The 25,066-nt window shown below is 38.0% G+C and overlaps 1 protein-coding gene across 1 annotated transcript in view; it reads right to left on the bottom strand.

The window, feature by feature from the left end:
• The window catches only part of MYPN (myopalladin), a 91,382-nt gene extending 74,249 nt beyond the window's left edge, over positions 1–17,133 (bottom strand). Inside the window, exons 1-2 of the mRNA XM_087964040.1 lie at positions 17,074–17,133; positions 15,363–15,420 (exon numbers count right to left, since the gene is read on the bottom strand). The gene's annotated coding sequence lies outside the window, so the exon portion shown is untranslated. The remainder of the gene's footprint in view (positions 1–15,362; positions 15,421–17,073) is intronic.
• Between the last annotated feature and the right edge of the window lie 7,933 nt (positions 17,134–25,066).

Here is a 25,066-nt window from a genome sequence, read left to right as displayed (position 1 = left end):
AGAAGTGAAAGTTTTGGCTGACCGGGTTAATTGAAAAAGCAACAACTAAGGTACCCTGGAATTCAAATTTTACAAAATATAACATCGTTCCCAAAGAAGAGTCAGAAGCAGCGAAAGAAAGTGAAAAGGGAAAGGTTTGGCTTTTTTCTTCTTCTCTCTCCTTCCGTATATTGACATCTAAGAGACCTAAATAAGAAATCGGAAAAATCCACTTTGGCATCAATAGGCAATTAAGCTGAAAATATAACTAAATGCCAAAGGGACAATAAAGATTTCTGGACATTAAAAACTTTTTCTTCTATAAGCAGGAAGGGAGAGAAAAAGAATAAGGGCAGGATCTGGAAGAGGGAGGAGACTGCCTGGAATTAAAAAGAACCTAAAGTAAAATTTCAATAAGACTTCTAAAAGATACATTCTAACTGAAACTTTGTAACGAAATAGTAACCCCAGAAAGAGAAAGTGAAAAAAAAAGAAAGAGCAAAAAGAAACAGTTTGCGTGTATTTGGATTACTTGGTGACTTTTGGATTTTTGATTATTATATTTGAATGACTAAAATCAATCGGGTGGTTGTTTAAAAATTTATACAATGGCATCACTTCTGGATTAATTGAAAATGGAACTTAAAAAGTATAAAGAAGATGCACAAGAAGGGAAGGGTTCTTTTGGCTTCGTTTTTCAATTCTTAGAAATGGAGATCTGGAACTATGAGAAACAACAAGAAAAGACTGCAAAACAAGAAGACTGGGACAAAGAAGAAGCCATATTTAATGAACAAGTAACTCTATTTGGGGAAGAAAAAGGAAAGGGGGGAAAGAGAATGGAGAATGTAAGACTTAAAAAAACAACCAAAGAAAAGAAAAATAATTCAAAAAATAAGTATAATACTGGGAAGCAACAGAAAAGGGAAATAGAGGTAGGGAGACAAAGGGGTAAAAAGCTGAGAGAGAAGAAGAGAGGGAAGAAGGAAAGGAAAAAAAGTTACAAAGGTCCGGAGCAAGATATAAAGAAACAGGACCTATTTAGAGATAATGGGTGAAAATCTAACTGCAAAAGGGATTCTGTAAAGGTACATAAGATTGTATTGTTATATTTGTAATAGAAATAACTTTAGAAAATTGGAAACAACATATGATTAAAATGAGGGATAAAATAGTTAGTGTAATTTAGTGAAATGTTTGTGAATAAAATAAATGAAATAAAGAAAATTGAATTAGGAAGGAACAGGAACATTTTAATTAGTCAATGTTTTATAAAATATAAGTGAAGGGGGGGAATTAACTATGGAAAGTTTATAATTGTTCCCATAGAAGTATGATATTTAATTGAAAAGTAACGTGAAAAATGTCAAGACTTTAATGAATATTAATATTAATGATAGAATTGAATTGGAATGGAATGTTGTTTTAATTATATACATTTATAATTTTTTCTTTTTTTTCTTTTTTCAAGAATACTGTGTGTAGTTTAAGAATGTACCAAGCAGAATCTGAATGGAAGTTATGTATTATATTGAGTGTTATAATTTTAGGGGAAAGATATAAAGGCGTCATACTCCAATCAGTAACTACAGGAGAAAGTTTGTTTAATGAGAAAAGATAATAGATAATTGAAACAGGACAGACAAAAAATATAAATATAATGATTTGAATTGAGATGAAATAAATAAAATAAAATTGAGAAAATTAAAAGAGGGGAGAAGCTATGTAGAAAATGTAAAATAGTAATAAGATATGGAAATAGAATATAAAATTGAGCATGAACCTGAATTTGCGTCTGTACGAAGAAATGTAACCTGGGATTATGCTGCTTTCAAAAAAGATGTTTTATTTGTATTTCTTTTCTTTTTGTGAAAACTCAAATAAAATTTACCAAAAAAAAAATATTTATACCTATCCTTATATTAAAGGCTGAGGTTCTAGTTTGCTAAAACAAAGCTGATGAACATTTTGAGCTGTATGCAAATACAGATCTGTCTCTGGGCTCCTGAGAAATGTAACTGACACCTCCTTATCTAATGAAGCAGGCACATGTTATGTGAAAACTGATGGCATAATAAAATTACGATGCTGTAAATGCATTGTTACTTTATGTAACTGGCTAACATGATAACTTATGATCTGCATTTCTCTGAAAAGGAAAAAGTGAGCTTCATGCTTACACTCTTCTTGGGATTTCTATTTTATTAATTATACCATTTGACTCATAGGCCATTCCTGGAACTAGGTGGAACATTATTTCCAGTCATGATAAATGAAGTCACTTCTATTTTCAACATCTTTAGATGGTACCTGTGAATTTTATTTGGTGTCTCCATATGCATGAATAAGAATTTGGGACACTACTCAGTCAAATGAGCCAAATGGTCTCTAAAAGTAAAAATCTGGATTCCCATATTTTGGAGCAAAAGCTCTTGCATATTTATCAAGAATGTAGAAAACTCCTCACTAAATACTTTAGGTTCCCCGAATGTCCCATTTTTCTCCCAGAAACATTCTGATTCATTTCTCTGGCAACATGTCATGCTCTAGAACAGTGGTCGCCAACCAGTGGGCCGGGGACCACTGGTGGTCCATGAGAAAATTTTGGTGGTCTGCAGATAAATGTCACCCCCAAAGCACCCCCCAGAGCAATTAATCCAGGCTGCAGGGGAACACAAGGCTGCGCTGCCCACATGGCCCGTGGGAACACAAGGCTTGCGTCGCTTGCATTGTGAACAACACAAGGTAGTGAGGGGAGGGGGGAAAGGGCAGAGGGGGAGAACTTGCCCCACTCGCCCCATGTGCCTCGCCTGGCATTGGGCTGCTTCTTTCTTCTTCTGCTTTTGGCTGCACACAAGGAAAGCAGCAAAAGTTTCTTTCTCTCCCCCAAACTCTGCCAGAAATGAGTCTTTGGGACCCTGCAAGGCATCCTGCTCCAAAAGGCTGCATCGGCAAAGACTCATTTCTGGCGGAATATGGGGCAGAGAAAGAAAGACTTTTTCTGCTTCTGCTACTTTCCTTGCATGAAGCCAAAAGTCAGTCAGTCTGATCAATCAGTAGGAAAACGGGGTAGGGAATTTTCCTACAGACTTTTGGGGGGGTTTTCCCAGGGTCTCTGGTCCGCGGGATTTAAAATTATGAGTTTGGTGGTCTCTGAGGTCCTAAAGGTTGGCGACCCTGCTCTAGAATAGAGATCAGTGTTTCTCAACCTTAGTCACTTTGAGATATGTGGAGTTCAACTCCCAGAATTTCCCAGCCAGCAGGATGTTAGCTGTATGATAAAAAGAGAGAATGGGGAAAGAAGGAATAGCCACACAGATAGTTGTGTTATTATACAGTACATTATTTATATTTCTTTGCCGTTGCTTTGAATGAAATCCTTCTAGCTTTCTGAGATTGATAACTTTTGGATGAAGAAGCTAGTAGTTGTGTAATTAATTACTGCTATTTTCTTTGAAATTAAAATATAATGGCTCTTTTGTTACTCTAACACATTTGAAAAATATTCTGATTGCTTGTTATGCTCCCTCTATTGTTCCCAATCCTGTATTGCAACTTGAAAAAAAAATCCTATTATAATTATCTTACTACAGATAATAACTTCAGACTAATTCTTTTCACTTTCCAGATATCCAGTTTGATTAATAGAAGAATGATTACAAAGATAAATTTTACCTCCAATTTATAAACTCATCGTCTCAATAGGACAAAGAAACTTACAAAATGACAACCCATTTTTGGAATATATATTTCATCTACCTATATGTTAGTTCGTAAATCATCGTCAGGCCTTGTAGACAACTGAACTGCTGGTAATTACTTGTCTGATGCTTTAAATGTTACCTTTCTGCTGGTCTATTCAAAACTTTTTAATGATGAAACCACTGAAACAATTTTAGGCATACTTGTAAATATCAGAAATATTATTACCCTTTCACATCATAATAGAAAAAAATATGAAATCTTATCAATAAGCAATGAACAATAGACATTTAGAATCCCAAACAGATCTCCGGAGCCTAATTTTTTTTTAGTTCCATAATGCAAAGCTTATAGAAAAAGCATTGCTATTTTGCCTTTCATGATTTTAAATTTAGTTTCCCCGTCTCAGTGTAGAGCTTTCTCAATTAGGTATTGTATATGACAGCAAAGTATAAAAGATGGTATGTATGGCTAGATAACATGCTAATATACATCTATGTTTAAGATATAACAGGATCAATTTATCAATTGTTGAAGAAACTCGAGCATCATTCTTGATTAATGTTATAAAATTGATAGTAGTACCAATAAAGGAGAATATTTGTAGCTCAGGATTGAAATGAAGGGGTCCTTGGAGCTTGGTTGTCTCCTTGCATATGTTTTATTAGGTAAATTAGGTAACATCTTCAGAGCTAGTTAATATCACTACATTGCCCTCATTGATAGCAGTATGAAGTTAGGAGAGATTAGATTATAAAATTTAGCTTTCTCCTCTACCTATCACAAATCTCATATAAATCTTTCTTCAACGTGCTTCTAGATACAATACTCAGATTGCCACGCTGGGACATTAGCAATAGTCACCATCATGACTTTTTTGGCCCCTCTCTTTATTGATGTGCCTATATGGTGTAGTTTTTTTCCTGTCTACTTCCTTAGCAGACTTTTGAGAGGGTTAAGAAAAAAGGTAGAACAAGGAATAGAAAAATGTAACTTAGAAATGATATTTGTATAGTATATAACCTAATTCTAACCATCCATAGTATTATATATACTGTTTTTTTCCCATTTAAATAACTTCGACCATCTTAAGTGTTGCTTCCAGAAATCTTGCTAAGAATTTCATAAACTCATCGATTCAAAGTTCTATGACCTCAGCAGTTCAACTTTCTCCACTCATCCATCTGGAATTTTCATATCCTTCTGCCAAGTTAGTGAATCATTTCTTTGCTCTGAGCTTACATTGCAGTCATTTATATGCAAAGTGACCTCTATGAAGAAGTATGCTATAGAAATATTTAATCAGCTTACTAAAGAAAAGCTCCTGTGCTAGTTGGTGGTTGCAGGTTGCTCTTTGAGGAGTTGCCCAGATCAACTAATAAGGAGTCAAACCAGGTTTCATATATGTCCTGGGACATGTTGCTTCTCATCTGTATCCAATTCATAGACTTGAATTGAGACATATACCTCAAGTTATCCATAGTACCAGAAGCCAGGAAAGAAGACAATGGATACTCGGATAGAGATAAATACTGTATTTATCCATTCTATCTTTTTTCCTTTAGATTGAATAGGCTAAAATCTAGTGCTGGCCCAGGTCACCTAGCACCATAGCCTGCTAAAAACTTGAGTCCAAGGTGATCCCTCCTGATCTAGCAATCTGTAACTCATCTGCACAATCTTGAGTCTCAGGGCCACTAAAACCCTTACCCTCCAGAAGTCACAACTAAATTGTAACTTCTAATGTGATATAAGAATACAATTGTTGAATACAAGCACAACATTTCCTTTTGTTCTGTTCAGTCCCTCCCCTTTGTCCTGGCCTTCTCTACTTTTTAAATAATGTCCCCTGGCATATTACCCCAAAGCCAAGCATAGTTGTCATACTGGAAAATGTTACATTCTCCTGCTTTATTGGGTCTCTTGCCAAGAGTGTGAGCAGTATCTTTCCTATTGGTGATAAGGAAAAGCAGTGAGGTCTCCCCTGACTCCTGGAGACATCATGGAGTTGAGTTGACCATGAGGTTTTCTTGACAGTCAAATAGAAGAGGATTGCTATTGACAAGAGTAAGATAGGTGATGTCCTTCTTCTGCTTGTCTTTCTGGCTGCCAAAGAAACGGGGGGCGGGGGAGGAGGGAAGATTAATTGGGCTTCATGGGGAAAGAGTGCTGGAGTTTGGAGATGGTGAAATGTAAAAGTTGGGATGTTGTCTTGACTATCCTCACTTGCTTACTGTGCAGATGTAGCCTCTTATCTATTCAGGCCAAGGTCAACCACTCTGGCGTGCCAGATGTCTGAAACACCACCTGAAGATGCCCCACATGACATTATACACATCTAAGATTGGATGGCCAGTTTGAACCATTGGGGGTGGGAACATGGGAATAACTTTGTATATGTGATTTTCACGCCTATTGCCTCAGATCTTGTATTCGTCTCATGCTACCTACTGTTTCAAATTTTCAGTAAAAGTCCTTTTCTCTATAACAATGGAGTCTAAAGTTTTCTTTCTTGGATTTTGAATGGAGCCTCACCTGACAGGTGACTTGGACCAAAATACATAAAGAGGTAAAGGTAAAGGTTCCGCTCACACATTTGTGCTAGTTGTTTCTGGCTCTAGGGGGTGCTCATCTCAGTTACAAAGCCGAAGAGCCAGCACTGTCCAAAGACGTCTCCATGGACATGTGGCGGCATGACTAAATGCCAAAGATGCACGGAATACATCAAGAAGAGGGGGACTAAAGCGTTATTGATGCCCAGAATAACAAGATAACTTTAGGAAGCACCTGAGGCAGATGCCTCCCTAACTCCATAATTATAAGAAGGCAAAGGAAATATAACTCATCAGACTTGCAAAATTTTGTTATTCTAGCCTATTTCAATAAAAGTAGTTTAAACAGCCTTATGGAGTTTTAAACAGCCTTATGGATTTCCTGGTCTGGTCTACCTCCCTTCTGTCTCTGTCATTTTATCAACATGCCTCAGATTTCTTGAGGTTTCCCAACTACTTTGATTAATATTTTGAGAACAGCCAGCAGCAGCCAGGTGCAGCCAAGTGCGGTTGGGCACATTCCTGGTGCAGATTTACTGCAAATGTTGGGGATTTCAGACTGATTAACCTGATCACCAGATAAATTAAGATTTCAGACTGATTAACCTGATCACCAGATAAATTAAGCCATTTTTCTAATATATATACATGCATGCAATACATGCATATATAAGCTCATGTTGCGTTAGAAGCAATTTAACTGACAAAGTAATACTAGTTAAACCAGTTTTGGAGGTAGGAGAGCTTAGCAGTTATGCTATTGATTTCCTCGTTAATCTAGTACTGGAGGCCTGGTGCTCTAACCTTGATCCAGTGAAGGCCTGGTTAGTGAAGGTCAGTTATTTTAATATTTATTGATTTAATAAAGACTCTCAGGTTGAACTATGCTTTAAATTGTTTCATAAAAGCATAAACTGGGATATTCAATTAATTTTAAGGCTTGTGGACAATAGCAGGTTGGCTGGCTGGGGAATTCTGGGAGTCAATGTCTACAAGTCTTAAAGTTGCCAAGCTTGGACAACCCTGGCTTAAACAGAAGCTTTTTTGCAAAGATTCAGCAAGGCAGTAAACTTTAGATAAATGAAAGCTTGCCAACAGAAGCTAAACCACAGTTAAGAATCACCTTTGATGCTTGCTAGAAACTAATGAAGGCAGAGACCACATAGAGGAGGCATTGCTTTAATGGAAAGATGAGGTCTGAAAACAATTTTTTAGTGTTGCAAGGGGCCCATTACTAAGAGTAAGGTGACATATAGCTTACAGCCATGGGCATGAATCCGGGCAGGGTCTGGAGATGAATAAATCTGGGCAGGGTCTGGAGGTCATTAGCACACTAAAAACTCAAACCCTAAGTATTAAAAAGAACAATTCAGAGTTCAGGCTGATCGTGCCAAGAATGTTCTGGAGAATATGTTAGTGTGTGTGCACATCCCACACTCAGGAAGTGGTAAATAACCAATGAGTGAGATTGTAATGTTGGGCATCTTTGTAAAAAAGAAAAAGAAAAGCTTGAGGTAAACCCGATTTAGCGTGCCTATTTCCTTTTTTGTTGAAGTTTACTGTAACTGTCAGCTGAGGAGCCCTTCTGCGCAGAAATAAAGTTTTTGAATTCCACTTTCTTCAAATCTTCATGAATTGTTGGTTTCATCACGCCTAGTGAATGAATAATAAAGGTGGTTTATGGCCATCAGTACCAACTCAGACAGGGGCCAGACAAAGTTATTGCTAGAGGGAGGTGCTGCTCCAAATGCCTGTCTTGTTTTTTTCCCCAGCACTGATTTCTAAATCAGGGGTCTTCAACCTTGGCAACTTTAAGACTTATGGACTTCAACTCCCAGAATTCCTCAGCTGGCTGAATTCTGGGAGTTGAAGTCCACAAGTCTTAAAGTTGCCAAGGTTGGAGACCTCTGATCTAAATTACATCACTGATATGTACATAACAGAGTCATGATAAAAATCAGAGAGCAGTCCCAGCGAGTGCAAGGCAGATCTATGAAATGCTTGAAACAACCTTACAGTATCACCAAAGCCAGTTAAAATTAGACCTATGCAGAGATTTGAAGGGCAAAATGAAATTCTGGGAACTGTAGGCTGGTGTATAGCATCTAATGACAGCACCTTAAAGAGACTGCAAGGGCAGACAAACCTAGAAGAAGATGTTTCCAATGGATTCTATGAACACGTCTCAAATTATATTTTGTCCTTTAGACCTCCATATGGGTTAATATAGTTAATAAATTAAAATTGTTAAGCAGAATTGCTACCTTGCGCATACATTTCTTTTCAATGCCTAGCCTCACCAAAGCTGTCCTTGAAAAGCATTCAGCTTCTCAGACTTGCGTTTCCTGGTATTGTTGTAATAAAATAAGGCTAAAATAAAGAGTGTATTGAAGTGAAAATAAAAAAAAAAAAGTTTCAAAAAGGGATGCCAAAGGGAAATTATATATACCGGTGTATATATATGTATATAGAAAGTATATAGAACATTATACTGTATATTAATATGATATGATGTATATAAGAAAAAGACTGAGAATTGAAGTATTGGTGACTTAAAAGTAGGGTTCCCAGGACTGAATGAGTGATTATGTGCCATCAAATTGGCGCTGACTGTTTGTAACCGCATAAACAGACTTTCTTCAAGAGACATGTCCACAACCTGACCCTTTAGCTCTTCCTGAATAGTTCATTGTAATCAACTCCATCCATCTTACTACTGGTTTTCTTCTTTGTTTTCCTTTCATCTTAGATGAGAGCTTAGATCTAAATAAGCAAAATATAATTTCTGTCATTTGTACCTCAAGTGAAAATTTTGGGTTGATTTGTTTGTTGATCCATTTCTTTGTTTCCTTGGCTATCTATGGTACTCTCACCGATCTTCTCCAGCATCAACATTCAAACCCACCAGTACTCTTTTTATCCCGCTTCTTCAAATTCCAATGTTTATTTCTGTAGAGTATCCCAGGCAAAATCATTACCTGCAAGCTGTATTCTTGAGAATCCTAATATATAATTTTATTTAGTTTGTCAATTGCTTACAAGATAATAGGTATAAGTAAAAACATAGTATGAATACATGGATACATATAAGAAAAATAAAAGAAACAATAGGACAGGGACGGTAGGCACGTTGGTGCGCTTATGCATACCCCCTACAGAAGTCTACCAACATTTTGCTTTGTAATGAATACCACAACCTATATCAATTCTTGTGTTGATGTGCCTCCCCAGAATCTATTGTTCTGGTTTGGGTTGTTGTTGTTGCTTCTACTCTTTCTTCGTGTTGTACTAAGATTGTCAGACATGGTCCTTGATTGAGTCTACATGTCCAGATTGGATCTATAATTGTGTGTTCAAAATCCTGTCCCTTTTTATGTGCAACATGCATGTTAAAAAGAGGCAGGGTTTCAGTTGCATGGTTGTGGACTCAATTTTAGTTTTTTTGACACACACACCATAGAAACTCCTGGTTGGTGTTACTGAGGGCAAGCAAAACTAATTCAGAAGGAAGAAAAACTCTTTTAGCACAGCAATATCTTAAAGCCTGAACTGATGATTCTGCTAGGGTTGACCACCAGATGGTGGTCCAAGGCTCCTTAGCTTAAAAGTGTCCCCTAAAGTGGTTCCCGAAATCAGATCTGCATGTAACTTTCTTTTCTTTGTTTTTCCTTTCTTCCTCTTTTCTTCCCATAAGTTCTTTGAAGAAATGATCGTGTTGTGACAGACTGTTGCTCCGTAGCAATAGTAACCCTTTAAAAGATGCACACTTCTTTCATGGAGTAAGACTGGAAAGTATATGTACAAGCTTGTACAGTTAAGAAAGACTCCTCTTTGTGCAACTTAATTAGCTTCATGAATCAAATTGATTTCCTAATGTCTAAAGTATGGGCTGACTCACAGTCATTGGGCAAAACAAGGTAAGTCACAGCATTTAAAATATAGTCTCCTGTGATAAAGTGTGTGTTAATGCAAACATTTTAAGACTAGTTAGCACATTAGTTCTCTGGGAAAAAAAAAGAGTAAGTGTGAAGCTATGAAAGTTCCTTTCCTCCCACTAAGGCGTGCCTAATTTCTTTCGTCCAACAAGGAAGAACATTAGAGTAAACTGAACTCCAGAATCTTAGAATGAATCAAGGAAACAAACAAAAAGATTTTGGGTAAGTCTTTGCAATTTTTATGATGCTGTCAGAATTCTTTTTTTTTGTAAATACTTAACATTATTATAACATAAATATTAACATATTATTAACATAAATATTTTGTAAATATTTAACATTATTTACCACTTCCCATTAATAGAAAAAATATTGCTTTGAAAATGTAGATCCGCTGTTTGATCAAGGGTTTTTTTGTGTATGAGAATTAGGAATAATTTGAGAATAGTGCAAAAGAAAACAGAAGATACTAAGATTGTGTGAAGGAAAGCAAAAAAAACCTAGCTTGGAAGAATAAGATAGAAAGATGATAGATAGATAGATAGATAGATAGATAGATAGATAGATAGATAGATAGATAGATAGATAGATAGATTTTATTGTCTTTTATTTTATTGCCTTTATTGTCATTTTTAGTTGAACAAAAGTACTGTATATGCAGTAAACTTTTCACTATTAGGTTCAAATTCATCATTGTTCTATGTTGATTATGGACATTATTTTATGAATGTAAGCTATTCTGAGAAATTATTTTTAAATATTTAGCATAACATTTACATACTCTTCTTTGGGGTTGGGTGGGGAAATTGTTGAGTTTGTTATTTAAACTGGAAGATGTTCAACTATTTCCATTGTAGTATTTGTATTACAAGAAAAAATAGGAAGTATTTTAGTTTGTTAGCCTGGCAGTTTTGAGCTCATACAATATTTTTCTATTGTTAGCTACCCATAGTGACAGTTGCATGCATTCACATCTTTCATGTGACTGAATATTTCTTTTGATTTCTTTTATAAAAGCACCACGTGGTGGCCAATAATTCTTTTGTTCAGATTACTTCTTCTTACATTAAAATCTGTTGGGAGGAGTTTAGAAAGAAAAGGCAGTGGATGTGAAAGACACAGCAGAAGTTTCCCTTTGTATGCTTCATTGGGAAAAATGCAGCACTAATGAACTTAATAAAGAAAACCTCTGATTTTTCTTCATTGCTATTGTCTTCTACTGTTGTGCATTATTAGAACCTGAGATTATTGTTAGCTAACTCAAACAGGGATGCATCCTTACAAAGGATATGCCTTCTCCAATCATGAGCTCTCCAGACATGGGGATTACAGATCCCAGGATATCTGGAGAATAATAATTTGGGACCAATTGGAATATATGGCGCTAAATAGTTAAAGGAAGGCTTTTTATTCATTTCAAGAATAGACCACCAGCTGATGGTTTAGATTCATCTAAGCTTTATGGCATACATGCTGATGCCCCCATGAATACAAAAAAGGTCAATTTGCATCTAAAACTATAATGACAATGAAACCACTGAACCTTTACCTGTGCGGTTAGTTGAAGGAAACCAGAGGATGATGGAAAAAGACTCTACTTCCACTTCCCCATCCCTAATCCATATTTTCTAAAAGACCACCAAAATAAAGTTGCAAGACTCAATTCTAGGAAAAGTTGTGAAATTGTTTATGATTCACTTAGAATTCTTAGGAGTATTCTTAGCTCTTAAATCTCTACCATTGGCTTCTGCAGGACTCAGAAACATCGCAGCGTTGGTCAATAATTTTGCCATATGCCCTTTCATAATTCTTTCAGCGTAAGATTTCTGCTGAACATTATGGCCTAAGAAACAGCCTAGCATCTTTTTCAACACTGATACCCCAATTAAATATATTCTTCTTGTGCACGGATCTTTGCCTTAGAAACCCATCCCACTCATAGTTTAATTTCTTATGAAATAATGCTTTTCAGAAGAAAGCATTAAATTGCCTTGCTACCAGGAATATTAATAAGAAAGGCTATTGTGAAATTTCTTATTTCTTATTAATATACAGCTGACAAACCATACTCAGCGAGTAGTCCTTAATGATACTACATCTACATGGAGGGAAGTAAGTAGTGGGGTACCACAAAATTCCATCTTAGGCCCAGTATTCTTCAATATCTTCATAAATGACTTAGATCAGGGAATAGGAGGGGAACATATCAAATTTGCAGATGATGCTAAAATGGCAGGAATGGCATCCCAGATGATAGGCTCAAGATCCAGATGGATTTTGAAAAACTTGAACATTGGGCCCTAAGTAACAAAATGAAATTCAATGTAGAGAAAAATAAAGTCTTACACTTAGGCAAGAAAAACCAAAAAGTACACATATAGATTGGGGAAAAACAGGAGTGAGAGGGATCTTAGAGTCTTAGTGGACAACCAATTAAATATGAGCCAACAGTGTGCAGTGGCAGCCAAAAAAGCCAATGCAATTCTAAGTTGCATTGACACTAATTCTCTCTATAAAGCCTTAGTAAGACCACACCTAGAATACTTCATCCAGCTTCAGTCATCATACTATAAAAAAGATGTTGAGACTCTAGAAAGAGTGCAGAGAAGAGCAATAAAGATAATTAGGGGACTGAAGGCTAAAACATATGAAGAACGGTTACAGGAACTGGGCATGGCTAGTCTAGTGAAGAGAAGGATCAGGGGAGACATGATAGCAGTGTTCCAATACTTGAGGGGATGTCACAGAGAGGGGGAGGGGGGTCAACCTATTTTTCAAAGCACCTGAAGGACAGATAAAGAATAATGAATGGAAACTGATCAAGGAAAGATTCAGTCTAAAAATAAGGAGAAATGTTCTGACAATGAGAGCAATCAACCAATGGAACAGCTTGCCTTCAGAAATTGTGGGAGCTTCATCACTGGAAGCTTTCAAGAAGAGATTGGACTGCCATCTGTCAGAAATGGTGTAGGGTCTCCTGCTTGGGCTAGGGTTGGACTAGAATGACCTACAAGGTCCCTTCCAGCTCTTTTATTCTGTTCTGTTCTGTTCTGTTTCTGAAATGCCAATGCATTTTAAGATGTAGATGCTGTAACTGATAGTGTTTTGATAGTTGCCAAAAATATCTTCTTTTTCTAAGTTCCCAAGCAATTTTCATGGTCAGCTCAGGCTGTCTATTTGATAGCGCTGTTCGTTTGTGATACAAAAACGTTTATGTTATTCAGACCTTTACACCCGAGCTTAGGAACATCTTCTATTTAGATGCCTGCCACTTTTGAGCATATGATACTTTATATTGATAATGTACAATACCTCAGACATATTTCTTTGTGCATATAAATACCTATGAAGTGTCTAGGCCAGATAATCCAACACATTTTTGTATTACATGAAGACAGACCTGTGATTTTAAAATATGAGAGAAGATCCAAACCCATTTCAGGAAACAGATTCAGATGAGGTATCCCTCCCATGCTTTCAAAAGTATGCAGATCAAAAATGCACGAATGCTTTTTTAATGGGTGATTTGGTGTCCTGGAGATTTCAAGATTTTCAGTTATGGATATTGGTGGGGAACTAATGGTGTGGAATACTCATGAGGTCCAACATAAGTGGCTTGTAACCCATCTTTCTTCTTATAATGCTATTACCCTCCCCTTCCAAATTGTCCTGATCCAACATCTTTCTTCACTAATAGGCTCACACTCTTGATGGGCTACCACATCATTATTTGATAGGCTATTTGAACTGTGGTTGAGTCAACACAAGATGCATACGAATCTGTTCCCCCAACCTAATTGGGCTCTCAAAAGCCCATCAAAACAATGATGCGTGTTTCAGAATATCAATTGGAAGATTTGGGCAAATTGAATTCTGAAAACACAGAAGTGGAGAATGGAACTATTGCTCATGTGTTTTCTTGTCTACTGTTCATTTGTTTAGAAACAATTGCCAGCCAAAAATTTGAGATTTTGTTTTTAGGCAAGGAATATTCAAAGAAAATGAATATCTGCTCTTCCACTTAAGTAAGCTGAAGATAGGCAGGTAACTAGGGACTGAAATACAACAGAAATCCCATTTCTCTGATGAGGATGAAGGCAGGCAGGCATGCTGGTTTCCAAGCTTTTGGTTGCGTTTGAAGCAATGTGATTTGTAAAGATATAAACTGTTTCTTTCTAGCAAATCAATGTCAATTTTGGTGCTTAAGGGTTGCAGACTTCTTATGCATGCTCAGAGTCCAGGACAAAGTCTAGAAGAGTCCCAGAAGTGTAATTATGCTCAATGTCTCTGTACTGTCAATCCACAATTATAACTGCCCCACTATAAACACGACATTCATCCTATCAAATGAGGACATTTCTTCCTTTTCAATATTTTTGAAATGTTTAAAATATTTACTTATGTCTATTTCATTTTCTATTAACTATATTCAAAGCTGCTAATAGCAGAAGCAAAATAACATCACAAAGTCAATAAAATCTCATAACTGAAATCTGGCTAAATGAGACATAGAGATGGTCTCAATTCCAAGGTGTCCTTCACGTATGACCATAATGGAGTCTACTGAAAATGGTTGTAAGTTGTGACAGTTTCAGAGTGGGTCATCCATGTGGCCAATCCAATTTTATGACTTTTTTGCAGCAATTATTAAGTGAATGCTACAGTTATTAAGTGAACTCATTATTCCCTATGGAACATTCCCCTCCCCCCAAAAGAACTAGAAATAAATGCTGGTTTTCAACAAAAGCATTTAAATCATGGTGACATGACTGCAGAACACTGCAAACAGGCATAAATCTGGGCCAGTAGACAGGCACCCAAAATGCAGTCTCATGACTATGTGGAGCAGCTGTTGGAACTTTATAACCAGGTTGTAAGTACTTTTTGAGTGGGGTCTGCCATAACTTCAAATGGTTGCTAAGCAACCATATTGGCCGTTGAGGATTACCTTTATATTAGAATCTTGCTGAGAATTCAGATATGGTACTTAGGCTTAGTCACCCAAAAAAAACCCTGTGATATGGCCAATCATTCACTCACGATCCCAAAAATCTCCCTCTGTTATTGTTCAATTCAGATAACCTTAACACAACCCCTGAAAAAATGTGGCATTTTTGTACTGTTGCACGTTCAAAGGACACTTGCTATTCTGCTACTTCCTTTCAAAGAGGTAGAATGATTTATAAGCACTCACCGGTTTTCCACTGTTGATCAACCAAGAAATAAGATGTTGGATTGGTTAACACTCCGTCCTGGATTTGAGGACACAAAATGCATACAAAAAAGTGAATCCTACTCATTTTGATAATGGTTCTAACTTTATTACGTCAAATATATAAGTGAGCTTCCTACACTATTAGTTATATTCACATGATGAAAAAACACAATTTTCTATACAATCAGCATTTAGAAACCGAGCAAGGAAATGCTGGTTTCTCGGTAAACTTCAGAATCGTATGATACTCAAATAATACTATGTATGTAGGAAGAACTTGTGAAGTGTTACTTTGGTTGATGACTCTGAGTTATAGGAGATCCTTTCTTTCATTATAGCTTGAAAGCTTTAAAAAGTAAATAATTTAGACTCTCTGCTCCATTATCTAGCTGTTCAGCTGTTATCCTGTGCCAACTTTTCTGATGCTGGTGTCTCCTACAACAGCACATTGACGATTGTAGTCTAATAAACCTGGAGGTGTAAAATTAGGGATGGTAGCCCTGCATATCTTTTTATGAATCAATAGTTATCTGATTTTTCCATCTACTTCCATATAAAAATATTTCTTCCTTCTATCAGGGATTTCCTAACCTAACCATCTACTGGAAAGCCACTTGCCCAGAATGGTATAGAGCAGGGGTCTCCAACTTTGGCAACTTTAAGCCTGGCGGACTTCAACTCTCAGAATTTGCTGGGAGTTGAAGTCCGCCTGGCTTAAAGTTGCCAAGGTTGGAGACCCCTGGTATAGAGTCTCCAGCCTGAGCAGGGGGTTGGACTTCCAAGGCCCCTTCCAACCCTATTATTCTACAATGTATCTGGGGGAAACAAATAAAAAAGTTATCTGTAGAAAACAAAGGGCAAGTTCTAGGTTTTACATAACTGAGCATCTGTAACAAACAGTGACATTTGAGAAATTGCTGGTCTTTAAGGAAACTGATTATATGCAAAGAGTTTTCCAAATTACCTGAAATTCTGCATAGACGCCCTACTCGAGACAGGGAACAAGCATGACATACATCTAAATTTATCAAATGACAGCAGCGCCCATTACAACAAAGATCCATTCCATGTCTCTATTGCTGCTGTTAAAAGACCACGGGCAGGGAAAATTAGATTCCCAGCCTGATGCCCACTAAATATGCAGAATTACTCTGTGGATCATCTCCAAACAATGACAGCATTGTCCAGGAATAATTGACTCATATTGCAGCCCAACCCAATTTATTTGAAGGGGACCAGGTTGAGGGGAGCAGGATTAAAAGTAAGAAAAGAAATGTGGGGATAGAGTTGAGGATACTCTCAATTAATCATTAAGCTGTCTATCAAATAAATGTAGCCTTAAATGACTGGCTACTTAAATCAACTTCATTTTTCTGTCTTTGTTTTTAGATGAAATTATTTCCTTCTTTTTGTATTACGTGTTCTTGCCCACCATGGGCACAACACTGTTGGGTTTGGGCCACTCTCTCTCTTGTCTGCCCATTACAGCAAACCTACCATCTCCCTCCCCTTTTGTTGGGAAGCCTCGTTACCTTTCCTCAGCCTTCCCTACCGATTCCCAGCCCAGAAAACCCTCTCCCCACCTTTCTGCTTTCACTAGAAGAGCTTCCCTTTCCTCCTTCCCAGATCACACCACCTGACACCTCAATGGTAAATTCTGGAAATCTGAAGAGAAGCCAGCTGAGCTCACCGTGAAGTGGCGGGATCTGCTTGCGCTTCGAGCCTGTTTCCTCCACGCTACCTCTTTGCAATTCCTCTCACCAAAGCTGCATGCTTCTCAGCATGCAGTCTTGACAAACTAGTAAGGAAGCTAATTTTAGGTTACTTCATCACAGGGCCGTGAAAAGATAAGGTGTCCTTTCCAAACCAGTAGGGTTGGCACGGCTGTTTTTCAGAAGACCTGGGGCCCCACCTTGCTTTGCCATTGGGCGGCGCTTGGTAGTTCATGGGAATGCACCTAAACTAGCATACAGTACTCGTCATCTGCTCTGGAGGGAAATGGTCAGGAAATAAGGGAACTTCTTTGGTCCTTATTAGAGAGGCTTCATGCCCAGTTTTAATATACTTACTTTCATAATTAGATGGCCATAGTTTGATCCTCCTTCAAGGGTGTCCTCACAGTATGGTCAAAGATTCAAGATGGAGAGACCATGATGAAGGGATTGTGACCAGCATATTGTCTCCTTTGATCAAACCCTCCAGATGGTTCTGATATGGTCTTATATGCACTACAGGAAGTCCTTGACTTACAATCGTTAGTGACCATTCAAAGTTACAACGGCACTGAAAAAAAGTGACTTCGCTCTGTTTTTCACACTGGCAGCATCCCTGTGGTCACGTGATCAAAATCTGGACACTTGGCAACTGGGTCGATTTATGACAGTTGCCGTATCCCGGGTCATACGATCCCCTTTTGTGACCTTCTGATAAGCAATGTGAATAGGGAAGCCACATTCACTTGTAACCATTAGTGACCAGGTTACTAACTTAGCAACTATTGTGATTCACTTAATGACTGTGGCAAAAAAGTCCATAAAATGGAGCAAAACTCACTTAGCAACTGCCTTGATTAACAACATAAATTTTGGGCTCAATTATGGTTGTAAGTTGAGGACTACCTGTATAAACCAGGCCTGTGCTCTTATAGGATGTATGCTGTGCTTATTTGTCAAATTTCCAAATTGTCCAAATCAGTTTGGGTGGTTTCACAAGATTAAAAGACAACAATATGAATAAAACAAAAGATTATATAATAGTATGACAAGGATAGGAAGGAAACAAAAAAAACAGAAACTATCCTTGCAACACTCCATCTAAAAGGAACATGCCCAAACAACCTCAGCTAAATCTTCAGGAGAGAACAAACTTTCTGAAGGTAGGCAAGAGGGTAGGGGAAGAATCTGGATCCAGGGACCAGTGCAGTAACAGTAGCACCTCTATGACCAAAATAAGCAAACAACAGCAACATCTGCATATACATCAGGCATGGGGGAAAATCCATCTAAAATCTTTACAACTCCAAAATGATTTATTTAGAAATATATGCATTGCATATACATTTGCTTAGAAAAATCATGTTTAGCACCTTGCATTCAAGAATATAGTTATTTTTATAACAATTATAGGCTTTTCAGCACGAGGCAGCAATAGGCAACTTCACCTGGCTTTCAAAGTTAAGCAAAATTGGACTTGATTAGTATTTGGATGACAGACCTCTAGGGCAGGTTTCTCAACCTTAGCAACTTTTAAGATGTGTGGACTTCAATTCCCAGAATTCTTCAGCCATGGAATTCTGGGAGTTGCAGTTCACACCTCTTATAGTTGACAAGGTTGAGGGACACTGCTCTAAGGCAGGGGTATCAAACTCGTGTCATCACGGCGTCATCACGTGACGTATCGTGACTTCCCCCCCCTTTGCTAAACCGGGCATGGGCGTGGCCAACATGTGATGCATCAGGTCCAGAGGCCGCAAGTTTGACAGCCCTGCTCTAGGGAATTCCATGACTGTGGGCCAGACTGGGGAGGTGAAAAATATCGCTGAAGAAATCAGGAATAAATCGTTTTTGTGTACTGCTGCTTGTGTTGCTGTAATTCCCAGGAACCAAACTCAAATTGAGGTTTTTCTGACACATTTTCTGACATGGAGGAAATAAATCTCTATGGAGATTCTCAGTCATATACCCTTATCCATAGACATTTATCTACTTCCTCCATGTCAGAAAATGTGTCAGAAAAAGTTCAATGGTCATAAGTGTGAAAAACCATCATAAGTTACTTTTTTCAGTACAGCTGTAACTTCAAACAATCACTAAGTAAACTATTATCTGAGGGAATGTCTCTTGCCAGTCACATCTACCTGACCCATTAGAGCGGGGAGGCAGGGAATGTTGCAGGTCCCCTCCCTGAGGGAGATACACCTGGTGGGACCCAGAAAGGCCTCCTCCATGGTGGCTCCCTCTCTCTGGAACATCATCCCCCGAGATTAGAATGGCCCCCTCACTAATACTCTTCCGGAAGGCACCGTGCTGCCAGCGGGCCTGGGGAACCCAGAGCGGGATGCAGCCCATGAAATGGTTCGTGTGATCTGCTGTCATCAGGGCGGGGGGGTTGGAGTTGGGGGTGATTTTTTTATTTTTTTTCCAGATTTTGTTCTATTGTACTTTATTAATTTATTTGATTTTTTGTGTTAGTTTTTTATTATTTTTTATTTTAAATATGCTTTTATATTCTGTAAGCCGCCTCGAGTCACCATGGGCGAATAGGTGGCAGTATAAATTCAATAAATAAATAAACAATAAATAAATATTGTATAATAAAGTTTATTTTAAAAAATAAATAAATAAATAAATATTGTAAGTCGAGGATTACCTGTATACCTCTATCAATTTTCACATTAAAACTCAAGAGTTTATGTTTCTGAAATATGATTTTGAGCATTAAATCTGAAAATAAAATTTGAAAGGAAATGGCAAGTAATTTTGTCTGTTACAAAGAATGTTATCACAATGTATTGGTCCTTAAAAAGGGGAAAAAAATTGTGTTCACATCTACCCTTAGTGATGGAATCTCACTGGGTTACTTAGTAAGTTGCTTCCTTGCAGCCCTACCTATTTCACAGTGATGCTATGCTAAAAATAGAGGAAGGGAAGCTATGTTCACTGCCATGAACCTCTGGACAGAAACATACTCTGAATTATATGAAATAATTGAAATATGCCAATTATAATGCCTAAAAAAATAAGGCTGGGGCTGAAACTTTGACTTCATGGTGTAAGAAACCATGAACAACAGAATAATACTGTAGATCAGTGATCCCCAACCTTTTTTTGCCGCGCCCGGTACGGCATCAGCTGGTATGCCGCGGCCCGGTACCAGCATCAGCTGGCGCGCCATCTTGTTTTGATGAAAAGTGCTTCCGTGAGCTCACCGGAAGCACTTTTCATCAAAACAAGATGCGCCACCACGCTTCGGTGAGCTTTTCCGGATAGAAATGGCTTTCTACCCAGAAAAGCTCACCGGCTTGGCGCCATCTTGTTTTGATGAAAGTGCTTCCGGTGAGCTTTCTACCCGGAAAAGCTCACCGGAAGCACTTTTTCATCAAAACAAGATGGCGATGCCCAGCAAACCAGCGCCCGGTAGGATTTGTTCCACGGACGGTACCGGTCCGCGGACCGTGGTTGGGGACCCCTGCTGTAGATACTTCCTTCTGTGAATATACTGCAACCCTTTATTAAGGAATATTTTCAGCAAGGATCACAGAGGTTGCCGAAGAGGTTTGTCATGGAGACAAAAAAGGTTCCTGAGGTGATAGCGGAAGTTGACTATCTAGCTGTTTACAGATTAGGCTACTGTTGCAATAAAATCAACCCTTAAATATGTTCCATCAGTTACATAATTAAAAACAATAACAGTGAGTATTAAAACAAACTCTTATAAAAACATAGGTGGAAGGCAGGTTAGATCATTCTTCTAACAGAACACTTGCTGCATATATCAATTGTTCATATGAGAACAACAGAAGGGAGAGGAAATTTCTATCAGAATAACAGAGTTGGAAGGGACCTTGGAGGTCTTCTAGACCAACCCCCTGCACTAGCAGGAGACCCTATATTATTCTTGTCCAATCTCTTCTTAAAAACCTCCAGTGATGGAGTATCTAAAACTTCTGAAGGCAACCTGTTCCACTGGTTAATTGTTCTCACTATCAGGAAATTTCTCCTTAGTTGTTGCTTCTCTCTTTGATTAGTTTCCATCCATTGCTTCTTGTCTTGCCTTCTGGTGTTTTGGAAAATAGATTGATCCCCTCCTTTGTGGCAGCCTCTCAAATATTGGAACACTGCTCTCCTGTCATCCGTAGTCCTTCTTTTCCCTAGACTACCTAATTCCTGCAACCGTTCTTTACATGTTTTTAGCCTCCACTCTCCTAATCATCTTTTTTGCTCTTCTCTGCAGTTTCCAGACTCTCAATGCCTTTTTTATAGTGCGGTGATCAAAATTGGATGCAGGATTCCAAGTGTGGTCTTACCAATACCTCATAACGCAGTACTAACACTTTTATCCCACTGTTAATGCAGCCTAAAACATTGGCTTTTTTGGCAACTGCAGTATATTGCCGGCTCTTATTTAAGTGATTGTCCACTAGGACTCCAAGATCCCTCCCGCAGTTACTACTATTGAGCCAAGTTTCACCTAATCTGTACCTGTACATTTTCTTGCATATATGTAAAACTTTATTTTTTTTTCTCATTAGATAGGGCCCAGTATTCAACTCTGGCAAGATCCATCTGAATCTTGAGCCTATATTCTGGAGTATTGGCTATTTCTGTCAGCTTGGTGCTATCTGCACACTTGATGAGTTCTCCTTCTATTCCCTCATCTGTTTATGAAGATATAGAATAGAATAGAATAGAATACTTTATTGGCCAAGTGTGATTGGACACACAAGGAATTTGTCTTGGTTTAAATACTCTCAGTATACATAAAGAAAAGGTACATTCGTTAAGAATCAAGAATCATAACGTACAACACTTAATGAGAGTCATAGGGTACAATCAACAATCAAATCATACTAGGAAACAGTCAATATAAATCGTAAGAATACAAGCGACAAAGTTACAGTCCTACAATCACAAGTGGGAGGGGATGGGTGATAAGGAGTGATGAGAAGATTAACAGTAATAGTAGTGTACACTTTATAAATAGTTGAACAGTGTTGAAGGAATTATTTGTTTAGCAGAGTGATGGCTTTTGGGGAAAAACTGTTCTTGTGTCGAGTTGTTCTGGTGTGCAGTGCTCTATAGAGTCGTTTTGAGGGAAGAAGTTGAAACAGTTTATGTCCGGGATGTGAGGGATCTGTAAATATTTTCACAGCCCTCTTTTTGACTCGTGCAGTATACAGGTCCTCAATTGAAGAGTACTGGGCCTAAAACAGAACTTTGGGATACCTAACTGCTTACTTCCCTCCATGTAGATAGTAGTTCCCTTAAGGACTACACGTTGAATGCTGATTTGTCAGCCAGTTAAAATCCATCTAATTTTGATGCTGTTTATCCCACATTTTTCTAGCTTAATAAATAGGTTATAATCTACTTTGTCAAATGCCTTACTGAAATCCAAGTATACTATGTCTCCTGCATTTTGCTGGTCCACTAATTTAGTCACATTATCAAAGAATGAAATAAGATTTGTTTGGCATCATCTATTTTTGATATATTTAGCTTCTGGTTATAACTTTGCTTGTTTCTGGGTGTTTGCAGATCTTTTCCAGCATCTTCCAAGGTATTGATGTCAGACTGATTGGTCTGTAGTTGCCTGGATCAGTTCCCCCACTCCCACCATATGTGAGACGGGAACCATATCAGTTCTTTTCCAGTCCTCTGGTAGTTGCCCAGTGCTCCAGGATCTTTGAAAGATATATGAGTCAATAGTTCCGCGACCACGCCTGCCACCTCCTTCAGAACCCTGGGATGTAATCCATCAAGTCCTGGTGATCTGAATTCATCTAGAGTGGACAGGTGTTCTCTTACCATACCCTTTTCTATTTTAATTTGAATTCCTAGTCTTCTATGGGTCTGTTTTTGGTAGGTTGAACTATTTTTGTGTGTGTATATGCGTGAAGACAGATGCAAAGAAAGAATTAAGCAGCTCTGCTTTCTCCCTGCTGCCTGTCAACTCCTTGCCATCTTCCCCCATTAGTGAACTGATTGGTTCTTTTTTTTATCTTTTATAGGTTGAAAGAAACTTTTATTATTATTATTTTTAACATTTGTTGCAAGTCTTACTTCATTCTGAGCCTGACTTCATCTTTGCAGATTTGGGCTATATACTGCCTATATTTGGGAATAAGAATATATAACATTTTACTCCATGTAATCCTCGATTTACAGCAGTTCATTTAGTGTTGGTTCAAAGTTACAATAACACTGAAAAAAGTGCCATGATCGTTTTTCACACTTGCAATCATTGTAGCATCCCTATGGTCACATGAACAAAATTCAGACGCTTGGCAAATGACTCATATTTATGACTGTTGCAGTGTCCTGGAGCCATGTGATCATTGTTTGCAACCTTCTGATGAGAAAAGTCAATGGAGAGGTCAGATTCATTTAACAACCATGTTAGTAACTTAAGAACTGCAGTGATTTGCTTAACAACTGTGGCAAGAAAAGTTGTATTAAGCCAGGGAACGAACTCAATTGGCAAATGGTATTAAGTGCATTGACTTTTACCCAAATATGTTCCCTGATGCACAGTCAAAAAAGAGGAGACTTTAGGATGCTTTATGCTGGTCCTAATGATTCCCACCCAGTTTAAGAGATCTGAAGATTACGGTCAATGAGAAGCAAAGTTGTCCTTACTATTATGATGCCCTCTGGTGAGCTCCCATATCCAATACACAGGAGTAGGATTACAACAGATAGGTTGATCATTAGAAGGGAACATCTCTTCAAAATCAGGCTTTTAGCTTATAACTTATGCTTGCAAAATTGTTTCCATCTAATGCAGGGGTGTCAAACTTGCGTCGTCACAGCATCGTTACATGACGTATCAGGAGTTTTTTCCCCTTGGCTAAACTGCGTGGGAACATGGCCAGCACATGATGCATCTGGCCCATGAGCCGCTAGTTTGACACCCCTGATCATTTCTCAAACTTGGCCACCTTAAATTGGCTGCCTGGAGAATTCTGGGAGTTGAAGTCCACACAGCTTAGATGGCCAAATTTGAGAAACACTTTAACACATCATTATGTTGAGATGTCTATCATTTGCTTGCAATCACCCTGGAATCAATCATATCTCCTTCAAAATGAGATTGACTTCCAAATGAACTTTTAATCCTATGCAGGATCCTAGAAGAATGAAATAAAAAAAATTGTTCTAAAAATTCATTTTGTTTTATATAGCATATAAAAAATTCCAATTTCAATCAAACAGTGTGTTGTCCAGGTACAATATTTTTAAGATATAATAAAGATGTTTACAACAATATTCATATTATATTGATGTTAATTATAGTAGTACCAATAATATTATTTACTTAACTAATCCAATATGCCTTTCTTAAATCACTGATCCTATCCAACTATTTCCCTGTATCTATAGCTCCTGTTTTTTTCAGCTAGCCATTGATAAAATAAATCCCAACTCAAAAAGTATTCAGTTTTTTCCTTCTTTTCCTTGATTATAAATATTAGAATGTGCAGAAATGGATAGGCTAACACTTGTAGTTATGAAATAAACAAATTAAGATTTATTTGATTTATTTATTTAATTTATATTGCTGCCTATTCGCCCATGGAGACTCGAGACGGCTTACACAATGTAAAATCATATTTAAAATAAAAAATAACTTATTTAATAAAATAAATGAATGAATCCTAACTGCGACACTACCATCATTGGTTGCGTTTTGTGTGCCAGTGTCTCCTGCAGAATTCCTCATGTTCAACTCCAGTGGGAAACTTGGGAGTGCCAGGCCAAATTTGCTCAGCAGTCCGTCCCAACCGAGGCCACAGAACCGCTTGGAGGCCCGGGGCTTCCTTGCACAAGCCACCTCCGTAGTGGGCCGAGACCAGGGAACCGCATTACAGCTCGTACCCACTGGGACCCATCCGGTAAAATCCGGCGCATGGCCACGAACCGGATAAAGACTAGAGGGCAGCGAAGAGCCACCTGCCTGCCTGC

The sequence above is a fragment of the Notechis scutatus genome, chromosome 4 (assembly GCF_049901735.1).
Source record: "Notechis scutatus isolate UNSWTSFEM ecotype Mainland chromosome 4, rNotScu1.2, whole genome shotgun sequence".
Lineage (NCBI taxonomy): Eukaryota > Metazoa > Chordata > Lepidosauria > Squamata > Elapidae > Notechis > Notechis scutatus.
Note: the sequence above shows the minus strand (reverse complement) of the source record. Positions and strands in the feature narration are given on the sequence as shown.